The sequence below is a fragment of the Ctenocephalides felis genome, unplaced genomic scaffold, assembly GCF_003426905.1.
Source record: "Ctenocephalides felis isolate EL2017-DRISC unplaced genomic scaffold, ASM342690v1 CF-g0.4_SCAFFOLD_01886, whole genome shotgun sequence".
NCBI classification, from domain to species: domain Eukaryota; kingdom Metazoa; phylum Arthropoda; class Insecta; order Siphonaptera; family Pulicidae; genus Ctenocephalides; species Ctenocephalides felis.
In genome coordinates this window covers 61,762,629-61,780,807 of record NW_020538040.1, presented here as the reverse complement: position 1 = coordinate 61,780,807, position 18,179 = coordinate 61,762,629, and the positions used below count along the sequence as shown (strand labels likewise).

The 18,179-nt window shown below is 30.2% G+C and overlaps 2 pseudogenes; one reads left to right on the top strand and one right to left on the bottom strand.

Annotated features, from left to right (window-relative positions):
* Positions 1 to 12,500: 12,500 nt before the first annotated feature.
* Positions 12,501 to 13,226, bottom strand: LOC113375175 (annotated as a pseudogene).
* A 3,164-nt stretch (positions 13,227 to 16,390) lies between these two features.
* On the top strand, positions 16,391 to 17,860 carry LOC113375173 (annotated as a pseudogene).
* Positions 17,861 to 18,179: the final 319 nt, after the last annotated feature.

Sequence of the window (18,179 nt, the reverse complement as noted above, 5' to 3'; positions counted from 1 at the left end):
ACTTAATATGCGATGCAATGTATTACACTAGAAGATAAGATTTAAATAATACACTGTGCACTAAGTTTTAGATTTTAGATTTTAGATAAAGGTTTTTAACTTAATATGCGATGCAATGTATTACACTAGAAGATGAAGATTTAAATAATACACTGTGCACTAAGTTTTAGATTTTAGATTTTAGATAAAGGTTTTTAACTTAATATGCGATGCAATGTATTACACTAGAAGATGAAGATTTAAATAATACACTGTGCACTCTTTCACTTTCACTGGTTAATCCGGCTCGAAGGACCAAAAAATGTTTAATAAAATGACCATTCGGTTTGAATGGCCAAAAAAGTATTTGTTGAGATAGGTTCAAAGTGTTTAAGAAGTTCGTGATCTATCTGGATGCTGCCGAACTCTATTGAACACTTGCACTTTGCCGAAGGACCAGATATATTTAGCTGTTGGCTATATCAGACCGTTTGAAAAGATAATATGAATAAAAGATGATGAATAACTGTTTGATTATTGTGTATTTGTAATATTAAGACTTATAGATGATTAGATAGTTGAGGTTTGAATTAGATGTTTTGGATTTGAGTGTTAATTTACGACTGCTTGTTAGCTATATGAAATTTTGGTTGATACTAAATTATGTAGATTTTATAATTTTATATATTTTTCTGATTGGCCCATTTTGTGGAGTTAAGGACACCCCATTACAATTTTGGAACCAATCAGTGGTTATTACATTTATCAACCGAACAGGTATTGGTTGATAAATTGCATGATACGAAGAATTTAAACTGGATACAGGTAGTGCGAATTTCTTGGAAATATAAGGATGATTGTATGATGTAGTCAGGGACAGGTGATAAAAATTCTAGGAAAAATGGATTACTGATTTTGCGACAGGACGCGTAACAATGAAAGGGATGAATGAGGGTTTATTGTCGCTATCCTGCATGGAGATAATAAAATATAATTATTATACCAGGGTTGGCAATGACGCGTTAACACTGTTATTTACTTTTGTATCTTTTAACTTTCCTTAGGGGGCGACCCTTCTCCCCCTTGGTGATACATGGTGATATTTAAAATTACCCTCCTCCCCCATAAAAAATCACGTGTATTTCTGATTGCGTGAAAAAAATAAGTTTTTTTTTTTTGAAAATGTTTGAATTTTTTAAAAAATCTGTTAAAAAATAAATACACCTGATATCTTACCATACCCCTCCCTCCCCCTAAAAACCTCACGTAATTAATGGAAAGCCTCCTAGGGTAAATTATAGTAATCGATCAAAAATCTCAAATGTAAATTGTTGCATACCTTCACATTTTGGCATACCTTAGAAAAAATGGATGTGTGTGTGTGTGCGCGCATATTTATAGATACAATTTTTCGTCCATGATTGGGAGATGTGCTTTTGAAAGACAGGTCCAGCCTTTTGGAGATACCTCCGTATCTCCGTAAAGAGTACAGAAAATAAAAATTAAGTTTCTGAGAAAACAACTGTCTGATTTGAATGATTCAAAAAACCTACAATTTGTAATGGTGGAAAAATTGGGGATTAGTATATGGCCCAGACAGCTCCAGCGGTTTTGGAAATACGATTTTGTTTATAAGATACAAATAATGAAAGTTCCAGTATTTACAATAATCTATTTGAAAACGTTTAAAATTCATCGGATATTTCATTACGATACGAGAAATTTCAGCAATTTGCCTTAAGGCACTATGCCATACATCACTAGTTAACTTCCCGTAGGATGAGTTACAGTAATCGCAAAGAAATCGAAAATGAAAATTTTTATATATCTTTACGTTTTAAAGGTTTCTGAATATTTTGGCATACCTTGGTGTGCGTGTATGTGTGTGTGTGCGTGTGTGTGTGCGGATACAAATTTTCGTCGACGATTTCGGGAACACCAATCAACCGATTTGAATACTTCAAAAAACGTTCGATTCGTATTGATCAGGAGATGTGCTGATTAGTTTTTGGCGAAGGCAGGTCTAGCCATTCCGAAGATACGGAGCAAAAAGTGCCAAAAATAGTAACTCATTTTTTAAGAGAACAGAGCGTCCGATTTTAATAATTCAAAAAACATTTTACTTGTATTGGTAAGATGAAGAACTGATCAGAACTAAGATTCAGTAAAAAAAAGTAAAAAAAGTGCCATTTGGCGGTCAAAAATGATCATTAGACTGTGCACATCAAATTATCAGATATTTTATAGAGATTTTAACAATAAGTATAAATTTTGTTTACATTTCTATGGGTTCCGTACCAATGTTTATCCGTTAGACGGCGACACGGCGCTTACGCGCTTCGATATTTTGTCTTTATGCAGTTAAAGCAGTACAATTGCTTTGAAAAAAAGTTCAGAATTTCCAAAATATGTCAAAATAAAGAAAACATTTTTTTTCAATAATTTTTTTTTTCGAAAATTCATAGTTTCTCAAAAATCTAATTTTTTTTCGAAGTAAATTAATTTCAAAAATGTTAATCGTTTTTAAAAAAATAATAATTATTGGTACGGGAAGTTCCAGCAATTTGCCTTAAGGCACGATGCCATACACCACTAATTTTTTATTATTTATCATAGACAATCAGAAAATACAAATTTCTATAAACCTGTATGATCCATAAATATGTCAAGTAGGGTTCCCCTCCGCTGAGAAAATACCACTGTAGATAATAATCTATGCCAGTATAATGAACAGTGCTTAAATTAAGTTAGGTCTTCTGGCCCTTCTTTTTGTACCTTCTGGTTGGAGAATGTTCTTTGATTAATTGCATTGCTGAATTTTGATGTTAGTCTAATTTCATATGGTATGCGTCGTAATCTAGAGCTTCTGCTCTAGATTACGACTTTCACGGCTGGTATGTTTAAACTTTTGTGAATGTATATTTGTTTTTGTACAAAAATTTGAATTATCAACTCTACGAATAAGTTTTTGGTTTAGTGATAAAATCTGTCTCGCTAGTTTTATTCTTATTCCGCATTTCTTTGACGCTTTGCGCCAAAAATAATTAATGAAATCACAAAACTTTGAATTCTATACATGTAATTTCATATATAGCATGCATTTTATTTTAATCATCAAGACTTATCAAAGGTAAAATTGAATAAAAATTTTTGAACTGAAAATGTTTTATTTTATAACTAGGATATTATATTTCTAATGATACCATCAATCTACTTCAAAATCATTAGTCCCAGTATAGGTTCTTTTATTTATTTTATTTATTGATTAACAAGTAAAAATTGCAGTAGTGCAACAAATCGGTACAGAAATATTTACTTGTTAACCATATATAATATGGCATATATTTTTTTTAATTATCCAAATGTTTGGTATCCATATTGATAATAATTTTACATTCGCATTACTAAAATGATCTAGAAAATTCGGTTTAAAGTGTTTGTTTTTATTTCATTCTGTCAATTTTCATACTTGCATACTTGCCTACTATATCCAATTCTGAGGTTTTTATAGACATTATTCTAAATATTTAAACTTCAGTCAAGCAATACGTATAATTTTCGCTTTGCCCAGTAAAGCTTTTTCCAGAAGCGTGTTTTATAACATTCTAACGTTCAGTGCACTTTTCTGTTGTTTACGGTATCTTTTATCAAAAGAAAATTCGGAACTTTTTAATTTGTTTTCATCCTTTTCGAAATATAATACCAGACGCGAACTAATTAAGGCACGAGCATATAAACTAACCTACTCTTTCAATACTGGTGAAGGTTTATGTAGTAAAATGAATGAACTCCATTCAATATCAAAACATAAACAAAAATTTCATGTTATCTTTCTTAAACTTTTTGTGGATTAGTCGTAAGAGTTTTCTCTATTCTATTTCAATCATTATTGTTTCACTAAATTGCTGTTTGACTATTTCAGCTTTAGTGCAACTGTATTTTATTGTTTTCTTTACATATAAACATTGTTAGCTTTACGAAGCAGTTTCTTTTCGTTGGTTTGCTAATTTTATGTTTTTCGATGTTTAAGTTATTTTGAATCGTTTGACACCAAAATGAGCACATCAGCAAAAATTCGACTTCAATCGACTGAAGTCGCCAGTTTTCTCCAATAAGGCTGCGAATTCAAAAATTTGCAAGCCATTGATGAAACTAGTTAAAGTTTCTGATTTATTAGTTTTGTGCATTTTCGTCCACGTTTTAAATAAAAATTTTGAACTAAATTCTTAAAGTTCAGAAACTGTATGAAATATCTGTTGGAATCTTCCTGAGTTTTTTGGTAAATGACGTTTTTGATAAAACGTTGTGCTTGGTAGTACAGTTTATGGTCTTAAATAGCAGTATGTTTTTATGACAGTATGTTTTCATGGCAGTATGTTTTAATAGCTCTTTTTATACTTATATAAATTAATTGAAACAAACATATACTTATACATATGCAAACAATATTATATTATGATAGTATAATGATATTCCCAGAATAGGTGTATACAATTTATATCTTTATATAAAAATCAATGCATGTATTTAAGTCAAATAAAGCAAATTTTCAAATCAAATTAAAATTATGGTCTTAAATAACAATCTAAAATATTGTCGGCATACGAAAAGAATTTGTTATTAAAATTTTTGAATAATAGGCCGTGTCAAAGATTAAACATTCTGATGTACCAACTTTTGAAAAGTTGCTAAGGGTATAATTCTCGGATAAAATATGAATGTTATAATAAAGCTATATCACGAATCTATCTTTGTATGAATTGGTAGTAAAAACTGTTAATAAACTAACAATAAGTATTTGCTGTGTGATTAGGCTTTTTACTCAAAAAAGCTAACCTACAGAAACCACAAATAATTTGATCATAAGTGCATCATTATTATGTCTCACTGATAACACATACGTGAAGTTACACACATACGCCCGATCACACAGTAAGTACAGTTTTTTTTAGCCGAAAACACATTTTTATTTTAGCCGAGAATAGTTGCCTAGATCTCTATTATTTCTAAATTATGTTGATTATATAATCATACCTTATTTAATTTATTCATTCATTTTTATTGATATATAGTATGAAATAAAATGTTATTTTCATACTAGCCTGGCCTGGATTGATACTAGCTTGAAATAAATTTTTATTATGTTAATATATTTGGGTCACGACAGTTGCTCAAATATGCTTTAAATGTAATAATAATGTAATATTTGGCCAAAGCGTTTCTTGGAATTTAATAGTAGAACATATCTCGCTTTTACGAGAAATATTCGATATAGATTAAAAAAAAAAATAAAACCATTCTTGTATAATTTGATTAATGAGTTGGTCAATTTGTTAATCAACAGTCAATTATTTAACTTCGAAAATTATTAATTTTCCGGTTTGTTGATTTACTTACTATTTATTAATTCGAATCCCTGATTTTATATAATTTTCGTCATCAATTTATATAAACCCTAGGTCATTGGATGACGGCCAGTTTACCCTACATATGGCGTTATTTAAACGAGAAGAAAAATGTTTTTGATAATCAGTTAGAGCGGTTATTATTCTATCACGCACGATTCACATATCTCAAAGTTCGTGTGTAGTGCTGAACAGACTACGAGCAGATAAGTGATGAGCCGTGTCAACATGACAAGAAGAATTATAATCTTCATTTATCAAACATGGTTTTCCTACATCACACGGCATACCTCCATGAGGGTTGTACGTTGTACTGCGTACTCGTTCATCATTTTCTTTAGATGACTCAAAGTGGAATACTGACGCATTGAGCTCGCTTATTTGCTTGGTTGCGCTCCTCATCCAAAAAAATAATTGTTGGCGGACTGGACTGGGTGATCAATACACTACTTTATTGGCTTGGATCGTTTGTTTCATTGTTTGTGTCAATTACTATTCTATGAGCAGACCCAACTGTAGCCGATCGTGAATAATTGTTGGCTTCAAGGCCGGAGAAATGTTGTTTAAATTATTAAAATTTTTAAAATTTTGGTTTATTGGATTTGGTTTTATGACTGATTGATTTTTTGGAAGTAAGTGCAACCGCGATAATTAGCTGGATGAACGCCGTCGCAAAAATAACATGCCGGAGCATTCGGATCTTTAGTACAAGGTTTTTTGTATTATGATTATCACCGGCAAGCAAATGGTCTATTGCAGTATTTTTTGGTGTGATTAAAGAGTTGACAGCGAGTGCATTGTATTATGTTGTTAGACTTTCTCGGTGGTTGGACGCGTATTATGTAGTTGAATAATTTGCAACTATTATAAATGTTTTTGTTATTTTATTTGGTTCCAGATCAACAAAAAACATATTAAGAGGTTCTTTTGTTATTCTATGTCTAATATTTAGGATATTACGAACGACATGTCCTTGTTTTAATAGTTCTAATTTAATTGAAATTGTGCTTGCTGAAATGTACATTTCTAAGAACAACCCTATAAGCCTTCTCTTCTTTCAATTGATATGTATGATATACGGCGTTAGTTTCTTTTAGATGTCTGAATAAAGTTCGAAAATGGTCTACAGATTTACAAAGAATTTTAAATGAATGGTTAGCAAAACTTCTCAGGAAATATTGATCGTGCGGAATTATTTCATTTAATTGATTTGACATATCATTAACACCTTCAACTCCGTAAATAAATATTGGAGGGGGCTTACTAACTGGAGCCGGTTTACCTAATTTATCATCATTTGCTGTGTCTATTGTTGAAAGGGCCGAAAATCTGTTTTGGATTTTAAATTACGAAAATAAGTTAAAAATAATTATTTTTATATAAGTATATATAAATTCAATTGCCCAGTAAAACAACAGATATTAATAATTTTATAAAAAAATATAATGTAATAAGTTTTATCTAACAATAAGTTTAATTGCATACAATAAAGTACACAATCAAACAAATATAAAAAATATGAAAGCTTCACTAACCAATGCAAAAGCAATCAACAAAAACATCACCCGATGTTTATCTTATGTTTCTTATAATTTTTAAAATTAATTTACACCAAAAGTGAAAAAAAAGATATTAGCCAGAAAACTCAAACGGCCAAAGGAAATTAAAATAATCATTTTCGTATTATTTCGAAAAGGTTAAGTATAAAAATAAATCAACGTTTTCTGAAACTATCCGAGAAAATAATGAACTTTTTATGATTCTTTTTTTTATAATTACTTATTGATTTTGATTATATCATACATGTTGGAATAAGGGCACAATGACGATTTTGTAAAATATTATTATTTATGTAATATGTTAAGTTCAACATTATATTTTGGATATTTTTTTAACATACTACATTTGGATTATTTTTAACGGCCATGGTGAGGATCACTATGATTAATTAGATATTAAGCGGACTGAAAATTATAAATATTCCATCACCATAAGATATTTTCATAAAACCACTTTTTAGTTTACGATATATATATTGATCTTCACTCTACAACCTTCTTCTCTTGTTACTTTTGCTAGTCTCTCAGTTATTATAAGTTATTTCTATTTATATTCAAACATTTATACCCCATGCCCCGAAAGGTCCCGGGTTAAATTGAAAAAGCCCTGGCCAAATCTTGGCCACGCAATGAGAATTACGTGTTCTTGAGATGTGTTTGATAACTTACTACAATCCTTATTTATTATTTTTTTCGAGAAACTTACTAATCCCTGTCAGTTTTTAATCACTTTGCTTCGATGGTGTACTACATATTAGATATGTATATCAAATTGTCCTAACTTGTACTAATAGTACTGATGATTACATTTGGATAATTCTAAAAATTTTCGATTTAGATTAAAAGAACTCGTTGATTCAATTATAATGTCTTTTGATAAAACTTTGAAGTTAATTTCGTATTAAGTAGTCCCATATAATCGTATTCGGATAAATTCAACCCTGCCGGAGTACGTTTCGAATGCATACACTGGGCGGAGAGCCTGATTAGATTTGTTTTGGAACTTAGGCGTTTTGGTATAATTATACGGAGAGATGGAGGGCTGGGGCTGGTTGATGGGGCTGTAATGAAAAGTCAAGCGCACCTAGCTCATGTGGTACGACATTTTCGCAATTGTCACTTTTAAAACTCACCAGTTTGTTTGATTAGGATTATCTAAATTGGATTTTAATTGGAAATTTACGTATATGTCATATAAAAGCTCGCGTGAAAATAAATATATAAATTTATGTATCATGCGCTCTTTGGTATTGGGGAAATGCTATTTATCATGAAGCAATATATGATAGAATTTTGCGACTTTCTTGTTGTGTCTAACATGAACGGATACGATTTTCACAAATCGTATATACGAATATGATATTGTACATTTGCATACTACAGCTTTGCACACGATAAAAATGCTTGATTTCAATACTGTGCTTTGGCACCGATAAATTTTGCTTCATACGAATTCATAAACAAAATTAACTAGTGGGTTTATGACATTGCGTCTCAAGGCAAATTGCTAGAACTTTCCGTACCGTAATTTAAAATTTCTAATAATATAGAAAAAAATTTTTTGAGAATGTTAAAAACATTCCATTTTTGAAAGTTTTGAAAACATTTGTTAAATTTGAATATATTTTGAAAAAAATTGAAAATACCTTTTTTGAAAAATACCTAACTTTTTGAATGTTTGGATTTTTTTTAAAATACTGATGTTTTTGAATTTTTTTCAAAATTATGAAAATTTTGAAATTTCTAGAAAGTATTTGATTCAATTCGTTCAGGTCGAAAATGTCTGATTCTCTACCGCCAAATGGCATTCTTCAAAACTTTCTTGTATCTCTAAAACCGCTAGACCTGTCTTTGCAAAAATTTAATCAATTCTTCATTACGTCAATATAAATGAAATGTTTTTTAAATCTATTATGATTACTATAACTTACCCTACTGAAAGTTATAAAAATAGACAAAATATAGTTATATTCGTTTATCTATGTAGAATATAATGTTACGATATATGCTATGCCTAAAATTATAATACTGCCGCCATCTGAATGTTAAAAATTGACATTTGCGCACAATTTTCAATTTTGTGAAAATATTATAATTCAATTTATCTTACACACATTTAGCAAACCACATTTTATGTGCCACTAATTCGTGTTATTTTAAGGCAAGTTGCATAAGCCATTTCACTTAATAAATGTAATTTTCAACCTAAACGAAATTATTAACTTTCAACTTTATATTTTGAGAATATAATAGCTTTTGCTTTTTATTAAAATCTAATCGAAGCGATTTCCATTTGTTATTATACATGTTTTATATACGAAGAAGGCGGCTCATTATTTCAAACTTTGATGATTTTTTATAATTGTACCATTTGTCTCGCAAAACTAATGAATTCAAGTTTCATCAAATTCATCAAATAATTTAATTGAAATTGGTGCAGCCATTTTTGAGGAAACTTTTACCAATTTTTTCAGCAAACAAAATTAGAAAAGTAATAGTAATATTAGTAATTTTATTAAAATACTTACTGTAGATTTATATGTACTTTCTTACTACATAAATCTGGAATATGTAATCTATTTATTGAGGTCGATGAGCACTGAACGAATATGCGGTTAAACAAACAAAAATGTTATTGGAATAATATTATTTAGGGTTTGTTTAGGGAGATACTTACAATATTTGAATCCAATTGAAAGCGATATAATCGCCACGTTATGACCTATATATCACTAACGTCAAATAAACTGTTGGCGTATAATTGCCTAGGGACAAACACGTTTAAGCAATTTCATATGTTCGAAGCATAAAAGTTTTTTATAAGCTCGTTTCCTGTCAATAGTGCGAATATATTTAGAGTCCATTAAATTTTATATTATAGTAGTTTAAGCTCTGGGCATATTAAATCTACTCCTGTCTCAATATTTAATCAACATGCAAGAAATGCACGTGGAAATGTTAGCAAAAAATTACCGTCGTGCATGCGAAAGGGTCATGTATCAGAAAGAAATAACCGTGTAATTATTAAAATTATTTAATTTTTCTTTCCTTGCAATATAGTTAAATAAACATGGCTTCCAACATGTTATTTGAATAACAAACCATTTAATTTTTGTTTTATTGTATTTTAATAAAGAGGCGGTATGCTAGAAGTTGTCTTTGAGCAAACCATGTCTATGTACATGTTATATATATTAACTAGTGGTGCATGGTATCGTGCCTTCAGGCAAATTGCTGGAACTTTCCGTATCGTTATTTAAATATATTTAAATTTTCCTTTTTTTAACTTACCCTACGGGAAGTTAATTAATCAACAATCAAAAATTTTACATTAATAAATTAAGCATTTGAAAATTTAGGAATGACTGATTGACTTTACATTCATTATGCTCTTGCCCATAAATCAAACAATCAAATTGATCTTTTGTATTATTTTTAAATCGCGCACAACAATCCTATAAGTATCTCCAAACTAGCACATATAATGTGAGTATTCTTATGCATATATGAATTGAAAATAAATGATTAATCCTATTATTCTGTCATATTTAAATTCTGTATGAAATGTGCAGTTATATTCCATACCGTCCTACTACAAAATGCAAAGAATAAGTGAATTATGTATAATCTAATTATCACGTTATCTTTGTGGATATAAAAAGTTAATTGATTTTCCAAGTACTTGCTTCAAATTAAATTCAACAGAAGTAAAGTAATGCTAAAACTCGCATACGTTATTTAAACATGCTGTTGTGCCAATTCCAGAAATATAATGCTCGGAATGTAAATGAAGAACTTTTTGAAGACATAAATATATATCTTTTTTACGTTTACTTTTTATTACATATTTACTTTTTTGTAGCTTATATACATAGTATATTTATTTTCTTTTGCGTATTATACGTTTTTCTTTTTTTTACATATTACATATTTACTTTTTAATTGAAAATTTAATTTTATTAATGGGGACTTATTTGAAGGCAACTAATCGCGAGTTAAATTGTAACTTGTTTATGCATGCACAGTGAATCCTATTTTTGAGACATTATATTTTTGTACGATTTTATATTAGTACAATTTTTTGTGCGGTTTAATATGAATTCTAGCTTTAGTTATAACAAGAGTTTAAAAGCAATGGGGGTTACAGCTTGTGTTAATGTAATGGCGCTGACGTAAACTTGTTCGAACAAACATACTTTGTCTTTCTCCCTTTGGACCCTATGTCTAAATCAGTATAGTTTGTCTGTTATGTCGATTGTCACTACCGTGCCCTGGCATAACCGAAGCTAAATTTCTTCATGTTGATTTTCACATACTTCTTTGCACCGTAGTGCGGAAGAGCTATGAAAGAAACATGTTTTTAATCTGCATTTTCAAAAGAAAATGGATATCACTACTGCATGACATTGGCTAGTACGCGACGCAAATCTTGAATCCAGTACCTTGTGGCCGAAGGCCTCTGTCTGGAGACTTCATCGTAGCTTCATGGACACCCCCAAATCATTATAAGTCTTCAGATTAATTTATGGTGTGTACGATGCAGTGATAATTATGGACCATAATGTAAGGCTAACTTGCGGACTGACTTGAGACTTATGTTGTACTTACCTGCTCTTCGAGAGTGTTTTGAACATTGTTAGCAAAATGGCATACATCCTTATGTATTACCAGATGTGGCTTATTAATATAGACGAGATCCGAGAGAAGGCATGACATCGGTCAACATTTGTCGTTCAGCCACGCATATGTGTACCACGCACATCGGAAATTTACATAACAGATATTCACAAACATGTAAACGGATTTGTTTATTATATATATATATATATATATATATATATATATATATTTCTGTTTTATTATTATATGAATACAAAGTACAAATCTACAGCTGGCCGCAGTAAATTAATTATTTTAGTACACTTTTCGTCTGATGATTATAAATTAATCAGATGAGCATAAATAAATGCAGTCAAATGTTCAAAAATTTGTTTCAAAATTAATCCGTGCGAGAATGAATAGTGAGCTGTGAGTGAAACATGTGAATGCTCTATCAATTTTCAAACATCCATAAGTTTTACATCATTTTTATATTTTTGCAAAATTGCGTTTTTTTATGAAAAATGTAGGATAACCAAGTACTCGTACAAAATTTATTTACAGCTTTCATTCTGTTCGATAAATATGTATAGGGAAATAATTTTTATTATATCTGAAATTCGGACCAAATGTCAAACCAGAAGGAGGAGCACCATGATAGTACAGAGGGCATTGAAATTTATCTTGGAGATGGTGAATACTATTTGTAGCAACCACTGCGGTATTCTTCGAGGGATAACAAGCGGCGTGAAGAAATTTATTTAATATTTAGAGGCAACGTTCTTCTTTGCCCTTGCCATCAATGCCCTTCTAGCGTGGCTTGAGAAGAATCTTGGACTTTGCAATCATCTCCTTGCCCTCCAAACGTCACCTCGCAACTTATCTGATGATTCAAACCCCGGAAAAAATTGTTATAGAAACCTGTCATTATGGCGGAATTATTGATGTTTCAATGGCATTACAGTTTGTAAAAAATACAATCGTTTTCGTGTACTGAACATAACTTTGGAGAAAGATATTCATGTACCAAATAGGTTTCTAAAGGTTTAGTTTCCATGTGCAGCTCCCACACTTTGACACTGAGATAATTTGAGAGATCATATATCTGCCTGAATTACTAAGCTTGACATCACTTATAGAACTAATTATTTCACTAAAAAAACTTCTATTTTTTGGATATTCGTGATCTTCAAACATCTTAGCAGTCACATCAAATAAGGTGCTGCCGTTGCATCGCAAAGCAAGATTGTCACTTACTATTGAAATAAAAAAAATTATCGACTCCAATAAAGTAATGACTTTGGTCAGTTCCTGCATATTTGTAGGATATATGTCTACGATATTAACGGATTTTTATGTTTAATTCGTTAACAATCTGCTGATAATAAGAATCAACAAAAATCGACTTTATATGATAGGTGTGCGCATGAGCCAATATTCTACGGGGAAATGCTTCAACCATTAATTCCATTGGTTTTACTCGCACTTAGCAAAAGGTAATATTTTTTAAATTGAATAACTACTTTATTTATTGCATATTTCAGCTAAATACAACAAATTATAATACAAATGTATAAATATGTACTTTGGCAAATAGAGTAAAGAAAATTAAATGCATAGGCGACCACAAGAAATGCGTAGGCACCTACATATCCATAAATTATTAAAAATACTTTTCCCTCATCAGGTCAACTTAAAACAACGATTTTTATGGACTCAGAAAACTCCTGATAAGTTTAATTTTAAGAATGAACGCAAATCGACTTCATGTAATAGGTGTGAGCATTGTCAAATATTTTACGGGGGATGCTTCAACCACCAATTCCATTGGTCTAGTTACCGGCATTGAGAAAATGGTAATACATTTTTAAATTAAAAAAAATGATATATATATATATATATATATACACAATATAAAGAAATTGAGTAAACGAAATAAAAATGCTTTGGCAAAAGTAGTTTGCAAAGTAGACTTCATAAAACATTAAAAATAATTAACACTTAGCAGGTGTATCTACAGTAACGAACTGGATATAACTCGCCAGCATATGGATATTGAGGATATATGTAGATGTCAAAAGAGTCATCTACCCTCATTTCCACAATCGAAGAATTAAATTTAAATACAAACTACGGGTCTTGAACCAATAAAGAAGTAATCACTACCACTGAGATCTACCAACCTATAAAAAACTGTACAAGCACATGTTGTTTGAATAAAATTTGTATAAAACTTCAATAAATTTTTCTACACTTCCTAACTATAGATTGTTTTCTTTAATAACATATATTTTAAAAACAATTAATAAATGAGATTAAGCAGCTAACTGTTCTCATTGAAATATAGGCACTATCTATATGCATCCATATATAGTGCAGCCATTTTTGAAAAAACGTCGATGAGAGGTCATATTTTGCTCACATACACGCACACCTTTTTCCATTTTGGTTTCTAATAATTCAGAATGACTTAAAACATCGAGAAAATATGAAATTAGTAAATCGTATTTCGTAAATAAATCTTTTCTTCATATAATTATGAATATTGAAATAACTTTCTGTTTTTGCTGCTGAGTGAATAATTAATGTTGCTGAATTATCAAGAATCCAAATGCACATAATCGTAAAAAAATCGTAATGTTTATTATTGTATTTTACTAATATTTCAAAAAGGGGAGAAAGAGAGAGAGAGAAATCTTTTTGTTTTATCTTCATCTTTAAAAGATAAATTTAAATTATGTATATTATATATTATATAATTGGAATTGCCACGTTTTCGGTCACATGTTAATAATAAACTAGCTGTAAGTGGAATTCTGTCTTAAGGCAATTAAGGCATCGTGCCTTAAGGCAAATTGCTGGAACTTCCCGTACCATTTTTTTTTTTTTTTAAATTTTTTTAAATTTTTGAGAAACTATAAATTGGACCAAAAATTACTTTTTTCTGAATAAAAAAAAAATTTTTTTATAAAAAAAAATTAATTTTTTTTTTTGAAAAAAATTTTTTTCTATATTTTGACATATTTTGGAAGATCTAAACTTTTTTTCAAAGCAATCGTACTGCTTTAACTGCATAAAGACGAAATATCAGAGCCCGTAAGCGCCGCGTCGCCGTCTAACGCGTAAACATTGGTACGGAACCCATAGGACTGTAAACCAAATTCATACTTATTATTAAAATATCTATAAAATATCTGATAATTTGATGTGCATAAGTCTAATGATCATTTTTGACCGCCAAATGGCATTTTTTTTACTTTTTTCATTAGATCTCCGAAACCGCTAGACCTGCCTTTATGAAAATTTGATCGGTTCTTCACCTTCTCAATATAAGTAAAATGTTTTTTGAATTATTAAAATCGGACGCTCCGTTCTCTTAAAAACTGAGTTACCGTTTTCGGCACTTTTTGCCCCGTATCTTCGGAACGGCTAGACCTCCCTGCGCCAAAAACTAATCAGCACGTCTCCTTATCAATACGAATCGAATGTTTTTTGAATTATTCAAATCGGTTGATCCGTGTTCCTGAAATCGTCGACGAAAATTTGTATCCGCACATACATACACACACGTACATACATACACACACACACACACACACACACATACATCCATTTTTTCTAAGGTATGCCAAAATGTTCAGAAACCTTTAAAACGTCGAGAAATGTGAAAATTTTCATTTTCGATTTTTTTGCGATTACTATAACTTGCCCTACGGGAAGTTAATAATGTGATGTTAATATTCAATTATAAAATAGTTATTTTACACTCTACTAACGGTGTCAAATGTCTCAGGTACGCTCTACAATCACCTCACTATATTGCTGGTGAACTGCAAGCCCAAAAAAATTTCAGATATTATCACAATTTAACGTAAAATGTTTAGTAAACTATAGAAGATTAAAGATGTCAAAGGATATAGACAGAAAATATTTTAAACAATGCTAAATACATATATCCTGAATTTAGAATTATTATGGAAAAATTTCCATATAATATAGTTCAATATAAAGTTATAGATTTGTACTTTGTATTTATATAATAATAAAACAGAATATATACACACATTATATATATATATATATATATATATATATATATATATATATATATATATATATATATGTACATATATAATGTGTATCACATTCATCATTTTCAAGTTTGGAATGGTATTTTTAACAATTTGCTTTCGTATTATTGTTCGATTCTAAATAAATCAAACGAATGGCTTTGTAGTATCAGATCGGTGCCGTACGATTCATATTACGCGTACCGTGCATACATAGTATACGGAGCAAAAATAACTAAAATGTATTTTAAGAACCAGTGCGACTGTCACAACATCTTTATTTATTTTATGACCTGTTATATGTTATTCTACTCGTAAGCTACTTAATATTGTTGGCTTTTTATTTACATTCTCAAGTGACAAAGACGTCGAACACATTTCAAGAATTCTGCTTTAGATTTCACTGAGAGAAGAAAAATTATGCAAGCGTTTGGAACTCATCTGACGCTCTTTGTATATACAAATAGTACGAACACATTTATTGGTTTATTAATTATGTTTTGAAAATCGTTAATAGTAAAACCATCAGAGGGAAAAATAATCTTGGAATTGGTTAACCAATTATTGTCCGCTGGTATTGTAATACATCATTATTTTTACTTATAGACTGATTTTTTTTATAGGCTTTACAAGTTCATTAGCCTTCTGTTGACTTCACTAGTCAATTGTGGTTGAATAATATACTCATGGCGAAGTGGTAGAATTTTGTGCATTGACGAGTATACTATATGAATAATTATGTGCCGATATAAAATGAATTATAATATGTCGATATAAAATGAATAGTTGTAAGTGGTAGTTTACCTTAAAAGAACATTTTACCTCGATTCTGACGACACAATTGTGCCTACATTTCAATGAGAATAGTTAACTGGTTAATGCACTTGTAAAAACAATGCAATTGTTTTTAAAAGATATGTAATTAAAAAAAACAAACTATAGTTTAAAAGTGTAGAAAAATATATTAAATTTTTATACAAATTTTATTGAAACGTGTGCTTATCCAGACAATTTTTATGGGTTGGTAGATCTTAGTTATAGTGATTACTTCTTTATTGGTTCAAGACCCGTAGTTTGTATTTAAATTTAATTCTTGGATTGTGGAAATGAGGGTAGAGGACTCTTTTGACATCTACATATATTCTCAGTGATTTGCTGACGAGTTATTTCCATAAGAATCGTTGCTGTAGATATACCTGCTAAGTGTAAATTATTTTTAATATTTTATGAATGTTTAAGTCTACTTTACGAACTATTTTCGCCAAAGCATTTTTATTTCGTTTACTCAATTTCTTTATAATGTATATATATATATATATATATATATATATCATTTTTTTAATTTAAAAATGTATTACCTTTCTCTAAACGGTAACTAGACCAATGGAATTGGTGGTAGAAGCATCCCCCGTAGAATATTTGATAATGCTCACCTATTACATGAAGTCGACTTGCGTTCATTCTTAAAATTAAACTTATCAGGAGTTTTCTGAGGTGATGTCCATAAAAATCGTTGTTTTAAGTTGACCTGATGAGGGAAAAGTATTTTTAATAATTTGTGGATATGTAGGTGCATTTTGTGGTCGCCTATGCATTTAATTTTGTTTACTCTACTAAAGTATATATTTATACATTTGTATTATAATTTGTGGTAATTAGCTGAAATGTGCAATAAATAAAGTAGTTATTCAATTTAAAAAATATTACCTTTTGCTAAGTGCGAGTAAAACCAATGGAATTAATGGTTGAAGCATTTCCCCGTAGAATATTGGCTCATGTGCACACCTATCATATAAAGTCGATTTTTGTTAATTCTTATTATCAGCAGATTGTTAACGAATTAAACATAAAAATCCAGAACTTCCAGATCAACGGATTAATATCGTAGACATACAAATATGCAGGAACTGACCAAAGTCATTACTTTATTGGAGTCGATAATTTTCTTTATTTCAATAGTGACAATCTTGCTTTGCGACGGCAGCACCTTATTTGATGTGACTGCTAAGATGTTTGAAGATCACGAATATCCGAAAAATAGAAGTTTTTTTAGTGAAATAATTAGTTCTATAAGTGATGTCAAGCTTAGTAATTCAGGCAGATATATGATCTCTCAAATTATCTCAGTGTCAAAGTGTGGGAGCTGCACATGGAAACTAAACCTTTAGAAACCTATTTGGTACATGAATATCTTTCTCCAAAGTTATGTTCAGTACGCGAAAACGATTGTATTTTTTACAAACTGTAATGCCATTGAAACATCAATAATTCCGCCATAATGACTGGTTCCTACAACAATTTTCTGGGGTTTGAATCGTCAGATTAGTTGCGAGTTGACGTTTAGAGGGCAAGGAGATGATTGCAAAGTCCGAGATTCTTCTCAAGCCACGCTAGAAGGGCGTTGATGGCGAGGGCATAGGAGAACGTTGCCTTTATTGATTGTTCAAACTTCAATATAAAATATTAAATAAATTTCTTTACGCCGCTTGTTATACCTTGAAGAATACCGCAGTGGTTGCTACAAATAGTATCCACTATCTCCAAGATAAATTCCAATGCCCTCTGTA